The 11,854-nt window shown below is 32.7% G+C and overlaps 1 long non-coding RNA gene across 1 annotated transcript; it reads right to left on the reverse strand.

The window, feature by feature from the left end:
• Nucleotides 1–3,936: 3,936 nt before the first annotated feature.
• On the reverse strand, nucleotides 3,937–5,105 carry LOC133171857 (uncharacterized). Its single transcript, XR_009718884.1, has 2 exons — nucleotides 4,918–5,105; nucleotides 3,937–4,098 (listed from the first exon to the last, which is right to left on the reverse strand). It is a non-coding gene; the product is annotated as an uncharacterized LOC133171857 (long non-coding RNA).
• Between the last annotated feature and the right edge of the window lie 6,749 nt (nucleotides 5,106–11,854).

Raw genomic sequence — 11,854 nt, forward strand, 5'->3', positions numbered from 1 at the left:
TTAATTTTAAGTTATCTTTTTTTAAGATAGACAACTGCTTTTGTCTAATTCATTTTGTTATGTCGAAAATGTAATAGTCTGAAATAGCTGACTCGCAACTAGAATCGTTGATGTAAGGTTCCGTGGTCACTTTCAGATAAGTTTCAGTTCCTTTTGAAATCTGCATTCTGTGCGTGAAATTTAAAACAAAATCGTTACGGAAATTAATCGATTTTAAGCGACTCATGCTATGATTTCGCATAAAAGAAGATCCATGCATTTCTTTGCAAGAAGTGGTTTTATTTCTTTTTATATAGGATAAAAAACTTTTTTAAACATTCATTGCAATCTATTCGGAACGATTTTACGGCTGAAAATTTCATCTTGAAATTTGTAAATAAATGAAGCGACATTAAGATTTTCAGTGGAATACGTTTTTCAACATTACATTATGTTCATATAAAAATTTCAACTGCATATATATCGGTGAATATTTACAAAACCATATGTGAATGTTAAGTCTTAGAGTTGAAATCGACCTTTAAATTTATAGTTAAGATATTACAACGGTAAATTTGTAAGTGACGTAAAAAAATCTTAATTGGTCATGTTTTCTTTAGAATGACTGATAAAGCAAATGTAAGAAGCAGTTTTTTTCTCTTTTAAACTATGTGCGCATGTTTGTCTTGATCTCCTTTTGACACAACATTATTAATGCAAATATACAACCACTGTTAAACGGAGAACAATAGTCGAACATGCGCTGACAGAGTATGTATGAAGGCAGTAAAAAAGTGGGCGTCCTCATTATCTTACGGAGATTCAAGATATTGTAATTAACCCCCCCCAACCCCCCCCCCAATCTTTGTAAACAGATTCGTACTTCGTAAATACATACTTTTTACTTTTTATTTAATGTAATTACGCAAAGTTGTAGATTGGATGTTGAAAATTCCTGTGATTAAAAGAGAAATGCTTGTTTTGAAAGTTTAATTGATCGCAAATTTCGCATGTCCTTAAGTGCAGTCATCCTTTGTCGATTATCGTTTGCTTAACTTTGCATCAATTGCCCGGAAAATCGACCTGTAAATTCACTTATCAATCTTTAAAAGATTAATAATAAATAATAATAATTACAATTAGATAATTATGTTTGCATAAGTTTGGTATTTTTATTTTTTACTTGCATTCATAACAATTTATTTTTTGTATGATTGGACTTCCCTTAAGGACATACGCAACGTAGTTTGAACTTTATTGTCTTTTTCCCTGGAGTTGAAGAGTTCCAATACTTAAAGGAACTGTGTGCTACATTTTAATGTCTATATATGCTGCTGTACACTTCTTCTAAAACAAGTTTGGATAAACAAAACATTCAGAATATATGTTTAGTATTTTTTGTATATTTTTCTTTGAATTATACAATAATTTTCATCAATTGATATCTTTTCAAAACCCCTGGTAATGCATGCTGAATTTTTGTGTACGAACATCTGATGGCATTATAATCTTAAATTAAGAATATCTTGAAAAATTATCAGTAGGTGAGGTACTTTGCATATGTCCTTAATGCAAATATCCGATTGAACTCTCAAATTTATAATAATGGGGAACATCAAGAGCAAAGAGACAGAAGAACTTGTGCACTGGAGATCTGTCTGCTTGTGAGTAAACAATTTTTCAGAACACAACTCCACATACAGTATTATCTGTTTTCAATTGGACGTGGTAACAAGAAGAATATTTTAAGGACGACGGACCTAATTCGAAATTTCGCGCCACTGCGCAGAAAACCGCGCATATGCCTTGAATCAAATTGACTTAATTATGTATTGCAAAAGATAAAAAACATACATTTTTAATTCTTTTAAAGATATTCAAACGTTTCCTTTCAATTTAAAAATATTGTAAATATTTCGATTTATATTCATTTGTTAATTTTATAAATAAATGATTTATTTGGCCAAGGTATTTTCATTGAAAATTTCCCCCAAAATGTGCCCTATACCTGAGTTTGACATGCCCCCTGAAAAATCTAGGCCGATGACCCATTATTTTTTGGCATAATTTGCTGGTAAATTGTCTAGTTAACATTGTCTTTTAATATAAATAAAAATTCTATTGCAGAATTTTTTTCAATGATCACTCTTATACCCTACACTGGCAATTTCCCATTACTTCCTATAGTAATTATCGTTTTCCATTGCCAGCTTTTGAAACGCTCCTCATTAAAATTCTACATCGATGACCATATGATTTTTGTATTGATTTCAACTCATCAAAAGTCACTTTACCTCATATTAAAATTTGAATAAAAAATCTATTGCAGAAATGAATTAGGTCCGTCGTCGTTAAAGGATGACTGTACTTAACGCCTGTTTTTGGGTCTTTTTCGGTTGCTTCTTTTGCTTTTATATCTAAACCTTATTTCACTTTTGCATGTTTTTGAGAGAATCCTGTAAATTTGGAACCAAATTTAAATCTTAAAATGATTTTAGACTGTGATACAATAAAATGATTCAATGTTTTTTGTCCTTACTGCTTTCCAAATATAGTGAATTTACACTTATCTGCCCTTGATTGAACATTAGGTATGCATGAGAGGTGGAGCTAACATTGTAAGAATGGGTCTAAAATTAGACTTGATAAATAACAATGACATGTTTGGAAAAAAAGAACGTGATCACTCTCTCCAATCTCCCTCTCCATTCTGTATGGTACAAATACACTTCTGACAAAGGTTTCAAAACGAAATTAACAATATGAGCACGTCAATGTAATTAAAGCAGATTTTATATCAATGCCAGATGACTTAACGTGTTCGAACACAATGTCCTAGTTAGCGCAAACATGCTACCTTACAAGTCACGTGACGGAATTTAGTATTCACAAAGTTACCTGAGGTAAGAAATCACGTGGTGAATTATAATGTTCAGCATGTCACAATCCTTGGTTACAACACAGAGAGCGAATGTAAGAAGAAGCAGTTTTTTCTCTTTTTAACCATGAGCGCATGTTTGTCTATTAATCTCCTTTTGACACATTATTATTTATGCAAATATACAACTACTGTTAAACGTAGAACAATAGACAAACATGCGCTGACTATGTATAAAGTCAGTAAAAAAGTGGGCGTCCTCATTATCGAACGGAGATTCAAGAAATTGTGATGACCTCTGCCTTTGAAAACAGACTCGAACTTCGTAAATACACACTTTTATTAAACGTATTTACATAAACTTGTAGATTGGATGTTGATCATTCTTGCAATGAAAAGAAAAATGCTTGTTTTAAAAGTTTATTTTGTCGCAAATTTCGCATGTCCTTAAGTGCAGTCATCCTTTAAGGTAATTTTGTGCAAAGTTTTTGATTTCGATGAACGATGTTACCATGAGTTCTAAAATTGGAAATTCTTTGGAAATGATTTCTTGTCTTATCGTAACATGCAGTATCCTTGACCTTTTGACCTTAAAAAAAAGTAAAATTACATGAACAATTCTGACGGCAAAATATGCATGACAATGTGACATTATCGGATTAAAATGTTTCCATTTACAAAAATTCACACTGATTGCTTGCTACAAATATTTGTGAATCTTTGGCATTATACTCCTAATTTTACTAAAATACCGTTCACTGTTAGTGATGTCATAATTTAGTTAATTCGTGAATCGTAAAGCTTTAAAATACGAAATCGCGAAAATTGTTTGTTTGGGTTTTTTTTATCGTAATAGTGTCACCCAATAGATTTAGATGAAACTCTATTGAAATATACTAAAAGGTTACTCCAACAATGGCCAGAAAAGCTTCTACTAATACAAAAGTGCGACCTCGTGTATGTATAGTACATCTCAAACCTGTTTGCCTCTGAAATGTAGCAACAGAAAAATCTGAGTAGTTACATATTTTTGGGAAGAAGAACTAGCAATTTTGATTAAGAACATTTTTTAAAAACGATTAGAAGGATCGATTTTTATTGGTTTGAACAATTTGTATAAAACAAAAGCATTTGTTGTTGGCATTGTTTGATAAATAGATAATGGAGCATGAGACTGCTTGTTGATTAGAAACCATTTCCACATTTCCATTCGTCACCAGTCCAATAGCAATCGTCAAACCCTGAAAGCAAAATAATCCCATATTAAGCTAAAGTTCATGTAAATAAGATTTTTAACAAAACTTTTTTAAGTCATTACAGTATTATTAATTAAAAAAAAATGAAAAAAATAACTGTAATAATACTAAAATATAGATGTAGTTTTAATAAAATTCAGACCATTTTCATTGTTTGTCATATAGTAAGATCCTTCGTCCCATGATGCACTAGCTGTTAAAGCCATGACAGATAACAGAAATACAAATAGAAGCAGGGATCTAAGCATGGCGTGTCTCCACTGACGAGCAGCACTAGTTAAGGCAGAGGGCAGGGATTCATAGACGATATTCAAGTTTTTATAAGTTTTGGAGCTACTGCTTTTATTTTCAGGAAATGTTCATCTTAACCTAACAAATTTATTCCTTGTTTTTCGATAATGTTTCATTATATTCAAAAGAGAAACAAATTTATTGTGATGTTCAAGTCGATGTATTCGTCATAAAATGCGACAATGATGACAGGAAACGCGTGTTAATGGTGTAAATTTTAGAACCTTTCCTTATCTTTGTTTTTAAAGGCAGATCTAAAGAATAATGTTACGATGGATTACATTAATATCCGGTACAACAAAATTAACCTTTATCAAAAAAAAAAAAAAAAAAAAAAAAAAAAAAAAAATGCAAGGAGTAAAAAAAAGAAGCTTGGATAAATTATTTAACTATCTTTTTATTTACAAAGTGGAATGGAAAAACTTTTATTATTTTGGTACCAATTAAAAAATCTATTTGTAATTTCCAACAGGACATAATTATGAAACTAAGATAACTAAAAGTAAAATTTACCTTAAAAACGATATCCTTCAAGGTACCTATAATTTTCTGACAGGAAATCCCCGTTTTGATCGTCCCAGTACTGGGCAAAAGCCGCCTGGATCATGGCAACTATAGCAAAGGCTGAAACTTGATAGAAGAATTGGCGAACTGATTCCATATCGGTGACTTCGAGTAAAAGTAAGTATATGAAAATCTGTGTGCTTACTGCTAAACGTGAAGTGAAGACTAACTGTCGAAGCGTCAGCTTATATAGTCTCGAAATGTTCAAACATCGTAAAAAATATACTGAGACGGATGTTTCAGGGAATGTTACACAAGAATTTTATAGCAAGACGGACACAATTCACGCCTTTAAATTTGGGAACTTCCTCGCCAATTTTACGTTAATTGGCTGAACCAGCTTCTGTGTACATTATACACGGTGATTTCTGGTAAACTGCAGTTCTTCATATTTTAGGGACAGATTGTGACTCAGATGAGGATGAGACTCCTTAATTCTTGTGTACTTTTGCTGAGCTCTATGTGTGGTACATATAAAGCAGACTAGTACATGTACATGCATCAAGTGTATGTTAGACAGGTTGTTAAAATCCACTTTCAGATTTTAGAATTTTTCATTTTCATCGGAAAAATCTATTGGAGACATAAAAATCATGTTTCCAAAACGAATACATTTTAAGTTTAGCTTAACCATCTGTTGCAATACACAAGACTGGTGGTATGTAGATGTGCAATACGGTTTCGGAATTTTATTTTAATCCAGGAAGCCAAATTATGGGTGTCGAAAAACGATGTCGTTGTTGTTGTTTTTCCTTAAAAAAAAAAACCCCGAAAGAGACAAAAAACAGACAAACAAACAAAACAAAACAAATAAAGAACGTTAAGTTCGTATAACATTTTCAGCATTAGTTAAATTATATTTTGGAATATGATTGATGGTGCCTGTAGATGTGCAATCATGTTTTTGGAATTTTCATTCCGAGTACATTTGATGAACTAGGTTTATCAATTATAATTTATTATAGTTTGCAAGTTTTAAACTACAGTAAAAGAAAAAATCTATACTTAAAATCTCTAATAATATAAAATATAATTAAAAAAAAAGAAAACTATTACTTGCACAACCTGATTTGTAACCTATGGTAAGCAACTACATGTATAAACAATAGGTTATGTGTATTTATTATATTATAGTTACTTCTCTCAACTGAGTTTACGAATTAATAAGGCTCCGAATGCACAAAAAATTGATAACGGTTTTTTTTTTTTTTTTTTTGAAAAGCTTTGATTAATGACACTATTCTTTCTTGTATGGATTGAGCATGTCTATCTATGTTGGTGTCCTGTAGATGTGCAATTTGACTTTAAAATTGTCATTTTCTCCCGTGGGGCCAATTAAGTTCGTAAAAGACTTTTTTTTCTAAGAAAAAATAAACTGGTTCCTAGGTTTTCTCCTATACCGTATAACGGGTATTTTCTGCGGTTGGAAATTTTTGCGATTTAACCCCTAAAAGATAGCAAATTAATTTCTGCGTTTTCAATTTCTGCGGTTGCATTATACCGCAAAAAAATATTTACTGGGTATGATCACCAATCTCTAAGAATTAATTATCAGATAGCTGCCATGTTTACGTTTTATAAATTCATTGAGACATATTGATCAAGGTTGCATGAGAACTGGTATTAAGCTATTAAGCTTAATTAAACTACTATCTTTTCAGTTAGTCTTTGTAAAATTATGTTGAGTCCCAATTGAAATGAATTATTGCAGTATCGGTCCACCCAAACAACAACAAAAAAATCTTTATTCTACATTGTAACAAACGTTTTATGCGATCTATTAAAATATTTTAATATATAGATAATTAATGCATCCAAGCCATATTCTAAAAAATACACTTATAGTAAATTGCCATCAAAATTAATCTGGTGTTTATATTTTAAGCTCAAACAAACAGTTGCATAATCAAGTAACCTAAAGTTGACCGTGTACAATCACAGGTGCCATGTGCATTGAGGCGTAACTAATCCTGTCAGTCGTCTGCATTGTGTGAAATTCACAAGACAATCAAGCCACTTTGTGTATACAAGCAGTGATTATGGTCTCCAGATAAAACACAAGATTGAAAAAAGTGTTAAAGAAAGAAAGAAAAGCTACTATGTGTTGTTTGCAGCTATCGGAGTTTGGACTTCATTGCGAAATCTCTTTTAGTCATTTACATGTATATCCGTATAAAATAAAGAAGTAGGTACAAGAAAAGATGTTTATGTATAAACTTATTAAATTGATATTATTTACAGCAACGTTTTAATTCAATATGTTTTGTGAAAAATCCTGATATCTAAAATCTTCGAATTTCGATGACACCCGAATTTTCTCGCTAACGAGGACATACGCACCACTTACCATACTTGCATGTATAAAATATATATCTGAAGAAATATTGAAAAATATTTTGCGATTGTAATTTTTGCGGATTTGTCCTATCCGCAAAATTCCGCAAAAATTGGACAACCGCAGAAAATACCCGTTATACGGTATTTTATACATTAGCCCAATCATCTTTGTTGGTGTCTTGTAGATGGGCAAGAACATGTTAGAATTTTCATTGTAACCATTGGGAGGGGAGCAATTGAGGATCAAAAATTACGTTTTTTTTTCTTTTTACAAACACGTTCTGCCTGAACTCCCCTTACATTTCACACAGTAGCCAAATCTTCTTTATCCCCGCTCTTTCTAATAAACGTTCGGGTATTTTATTGTTATCCTGATCCGTCTGTCCCACTGTCTTCTTCCTAAATCTCTGCAGTAAGGTTTAAAATTTCATTTTTCACCATCGGGGGCCACTGGGTAATGGGATGTGGTCAAAAACGACGTTTTCTACAAAATTTTCTATTTTAAACTCCTCATACATTAGCATTAGCCACGATTATCTTTTAGAATATCTTAAATGGTGTTCTGTAGATGTGCAAAAAGATTCTTAAAAGTTTTATTTCATTCTCGGGGCTAATTGGGAATAGCAAGCGAGTTTTTTTTCCCCCAACAAAATCGTCTTTTCTTTATTTTTCAACATTAGTCAATTCATCTTTTTGAATATAATTAATAGTGTCCTGTACATGTGAAATAAAGTTTGGAATTTTTTTTTTTACCCTCTTGGCCAATTGGGAGTCGAAAAACAAGTTTTCAATAATTCTTCTAAAACCTTTTTCCCAGAGCTCCCATTTTACACAGTAGCAAATTAAACTTTTGGAGTATGATTGATGGCGTCTAGGAGATGTACAATAGGGTTTCGGAACTTTCATTTTTCTAAGGGGGATCAATTGAGGGCCAACAAAAAAAATTACAATTAAAACAATGTTTCCAGAACTTTTCTGACATTTTATGCAGTGTTCGATCAAATTTTAGAACATGATTTGTAGTGTCCTGTAGATATGCAATAAAGTTTTGGAGTTTTTTTTCTATCCAGGGGGTCATTGGGGGCCGAGGATTTATTTTTTTTAAATAAAGCTTTTTAAAGCTCCTTTTTCAACAGAATTTATGCTTAATAAATCCTTTAATACTAGGTTGGTAGTGAAATTTTTTGTTGTATAAAATACTAGTACTGGCATAGGTGGCCCATGAGCCTTTTGCTCACCTGAGCAATTATTGTTAATTTGATACAGGTATATTTTATATGAACTATGGAATTACTTTTGTCCCTTCTTCACCAGTTACCCAGATACAAAGAAAAAAACCCTGGAAGTAAAAACTTAAATGCGTATATTTTTGTCTAATGACAGCATGAAGTTTGAAATATAATCGGTAACGTCCTGGAAATGTGCAATTAATAAAGTTTTCAAAAACAAAAGTTTGTTTTTTTTTCTACAAAAACCATGATCTCAGAAATTTTCTCACATTCTATGCAGGTACCAATGAGTTGTGGTATTTTGTAGATGTGCAATATGGTCTTAGAATTTTCATTTTTATCCAGGAGGTCAACTGGGGCCGAAAATTTAGAACTTAAAAAAAACTTCTTTCCAAAACCCCCTATTCAACAGAATTCATTCTTCATTATACAGAGCCTTTAATTCTACGTTTAGATATGTCGACCACGTTTTATCAATTAACAATATTCATTTTTATTCGTACGTTGATTTGATATACTCCATATCCCTTTGAATTCGATCAAAAAGAAAAAGCACCACAGAAATATCTGTTTCATATTTTGATATTTTACTATAGAAGGACATTAATGGCAAACTAACGGTTAAACGTTATGATAAACGTGATGACTTCCCTTATTTAGGCAGCAATATACCATTGTCTCCTGTGTATAGAGTTTATGTCTCGCAGTTGATACGATACGCAAGAGTATGTTCTATGGAAAAAAAAAATCTAAAACGAGTCAAGCTATTCACAAATAAGTTGATGTTACAAAGTCTAAGCTTTTTGACATCATAGACAGCCTCTTTTTTTTTTAAATAAAAATGGAACTCGTGTATATACTTACCTTGTCATTGGTCATTTGCAAAATTGTTTTGTTGTAAACAATCTGCAATCTGATTGTACACACAGGTACTCTGAAGTTGATTTTAAAAAGATGCTTGAGTTTCTGATTGACAATATGTAGTTTTTGGAGATCAGGTCTTCCAACAATCTGTTGGAATTCCCATTGGTACCAATTGCACCCTCTTATTAGCAGACCTATTTTTGTATTCATATGAAACAAAATTTATTCAAAAACTTCTAAATGAGAAGAAGAAAACACTTGCTGTGGCGTTCAACTCGACATTTAGATAAATCGACGACGTATTATCAATTAACAAAAGTTACTGCCATTCATATGTCGACTCGATATATCCCAGTGAACTTGAAATAAAAGATACCACAGAGTCTGACACATCTGTTTCATATTTGGATATTTTACTAGAAAAAGACTTTAATGGTAACCTAACAACAAAGCTTTATGATAAACGTGATGACTTCAATTTTTTCAATCGTCAACTTCCCTTACTTATGTAGCAATATACCCTTATCACCTGCATATGGGTTTCTTGTCTCCCAGTTGATTCGATAGAACATGCTCTACATATGAACAATTTCTAAAACGAGGCAAGCTATTGACAAATAAGTTAATGAAACAAGGATATCGTTTGAAGTCATCATTTCGCAAGTTTTATGGTCGATACAATGAACTTGTCAGCAAATACAACCTGTCATTAAGTCAAATGCTGACTAACATTTTTCATACTAATTGTTAGGCCATTATTTGCACACTTAATTGCACATGAAGGAAATACATGTACATTTAGAGGCTAACATACATGCGCGTATACTGTCACATAACAAAGCCTAGATAAACTTTTTTTAAGTCAATTTATTGTTCACTTTTAAACGGTTAAATTAAAGATTGTTATGAATAAACAATGTTACAAATCTTGATGTAGAGAAATTATCTAATAGGTAATGTAGAGAGATTAGACCTTTCCTTGGATACCAGCATTTTTGATCATTTGACCTTGACTTTGGAGTTGACTTACTCTTGAAAAACTTTAACCTTGGCCATATTTTTTGGTTAGTGTCAGGGCTTTCATATTTCACATAGGTATTTCTTGTGACAAGACCTTCCCTTGGGTACCAATAGTTTTTAGCTCACTTGAGCCAAAGGCTCAAGTGAGCTTTTCTGATCAAAATTTGTTCGTTATCTGTCGTCGTCGTTGTCGTCGTTGGCGTCGTCGTCGTTGTCGTAAACTTTTCACATTTTCATCTTCTTCTCAAGAACCACTAGGCCAAATTCAACCAAACTTGCCACAAAGCATCCTTGGGTGAAGGGAATTCAAGTTTGTTCAAATGAAGGGCCACGCCCTCTTTCAAGGGGAGATAATTAGGAATTAGTGAAAAAATAATGGCATCATTTAAAAATCTTCTTCTCAAGAACCACTGGGCCAGGAAAGATGAAACTTATGTAAAAACATCCTCAGGTAGTGTAGATTCAAATTTGTTCAAATCATGACCCCCGGGGGTAGGGTGGGGCCACAATGGGGGATCCAAGTTTTACATAGATATATATAGGAAAATATCTTTAAAAATCTTCTTCTCAAGAACAGCAAAGCCATGATTGGTCATATTTATATGGAAGCATCCTCAGGTAGTGTAGATTCAAGTTTATTCAAATCATGACCCCCGGGGGTAGGGTGGGGCCACAATGGGGGATCCAAGTTTTACATAGAAATATATAGGAAAATATCTTTCAAAATCTTCCTCTTAAGAACAGCAAAGCCATGATTGGTCATATTTATATGGAAGCATCCTCAGATAGTGAAGATTCAAGTTTGTTCAAATCATGACCCCCGGGGGTAGGGTGGGGCTACAATGGGGGATGCAAGTTTTACATAGATATATATATATATAGGAAAATATCTTTAAAAATCTTCTTCTTAAGAACAGCAAAGCCATGATTGGTCATATTTACATGGAAGCATCCTCAGATAGTGAAGATTCAAGTTTGTTCAAATCATGACCCCCGGGGGTAGGGTGGGGCCACAATGGGGGATCAAAGTTTTACATAGAAATATATAGGAAAATATCGTTAAAAATCTTCTTCTTAAGAACAGTAAAGCCATGATTGGTCATATTTATATGGAAGCATCCTCAGATAGTGAAGATTCAAGTTTGTTCAAATCATTACCCCGGGGATAGGTTGGGGCCACAATGGGGGATCAAATTTTTACAAATGAATATATGGGAAAAAATCTGCTGCTCAAGAACAACAAAGTCATTTGTTATATTGATATGAAAGCATCATCAGGTAGTTTAAAATTCAACACCCCCCCCCCCCCCTCCCTGTAAACTTTTCAATACTGTACTGATTTTTGCTTTTTTTCCTAGCCAATGTGCTCAGGTGAGCGATGTGGCCCATGGGCCTCTTATTACATTTTGCTCTTGATATTGGAGTTTGACCTACTT

Source organism: Saccostrea echinata, unplaced genomic scaffold (assembly GCF_033153115.1).
Source record: "Saccostrea echinata isolate AGI-Se365-2 ecotype Australia unplaced genomic scaffold, CSIRO_AGI_Sech_v1 ptg000054l, whole genome shotgun sequence".
NCBI classification, from domain to species: Eukaryota; Metazoa; Mollusca; class Bivalvia; order Ostreida; family Ostreidae; genus Saccostrea; species Saccostrea echinata.